Raw genomic sequence first — 1,265 nt, 5'->3', positions numbered from 1 at the left:
GTTGACATTTTCCCTACTTTTAAAATTAGATTAAGCTTTTTGAAAGTATTCAGATTTCTTCTGATTTTTAAATTTTTTTTTTATTTGTATTTATTAGAGAGAGAGAGAGAGAGAGAGAGAGAGAGAGAGAGAGAGAGTAGTGGTTGCATGGATACATACACCTGTCAAAAATTACTGAACTGTGTGCATAAATTATATTTATTTCATTTTATTCCAGTTATACTTCAATAGAGTAGATTTAAGTATTTACATATAACATGTAAATGAAAACCTTCAAGAAACATAAAAACAAATCCTTGAACCCAGGATCACTTTTAACTAAGAAATGTGAATTAAAATAATTTGATGGCAGTCTATCATCAAATAGGCTTAAATTATTAGGAAAAGTTTAGGGAAGTCAGACAGATACTTTTATCTATTGCTGATAGGAATATAATAGATAAAAATACACTTCTGAGAACACTTCAGCAATATTATTGAAGAGCACATCATTGAATCTACAATCCAATGATTAGAAATATATCCTGAGAAAATAAGTGAGATCGGTCAGCCACAGAGGAACAACAATAAAAAAAAATGACGTGATCTACTCATCTGTGGGATCCAAAAATGTTTATTTCTTGAAAAGAGAGGGTAAAAGATTGGTTACCAGAGACCAGGAAGGGAACAGAGAAAGGAGAATGGAGAGAGTTTGGTTAATGAGTACAAAGTTATGGGAAGAAAAGAGGAACAAATTCCTGCATTCTATTAACTAGAAGCATGATTACAGTTAGTAATAATATATTCCATTTCCAATATAGCTGGAAGGATTTTGCATCTCATCACAAAGAAATCATAAGCATTGGACATGATGCATATACTGATTACTCTGCGTTGATCATTATACAATGTATACCTGTACTGAAAGTTCCCAGTATATGTTATAATTTACATAGTGCAAAAATATTACAATTAAAATTGAAATTAAATTAAAAAAACCACCTCCCCCTCAAAAACTAGATGTTTCCAAAAGTGCAGAATCTCTCAGTAATATTTGTCATAGTCAAGTTTGGTATAAAAAATATCAAAGAAGATTTGACTAACTAAATGATAGTATCCCTGTTAAAGAGATATGAAGGCATTATGGACAATGCTGTTGATGTTTTTTTTTTCTCATTAAACTTTGTTTTAATAGATCTCAAAATTCTGTGACAGATTTTTGGTCAAGTTGTTTCCATTAAAAAGTATTGATTTTAAAAACTAGTAACTTAAAAACTGCCACACAC

This window comes from Octodon degus, unplaced genomic scaffold, assembly GCF_000260255.1.
Source record: "Octodon degus isolate 3935 unplaced genomic scaffold, OctDeg1.0 scaffold00136, whole genome shotgun sequence".
NCBI lineage: Eukaryota > Metazoa > Chordata > Mammalia > Rodentia > Octodontidae > Octodon > Octodon degus.
Note: the sequence above shows the minus strand (reverse complement) of the source record.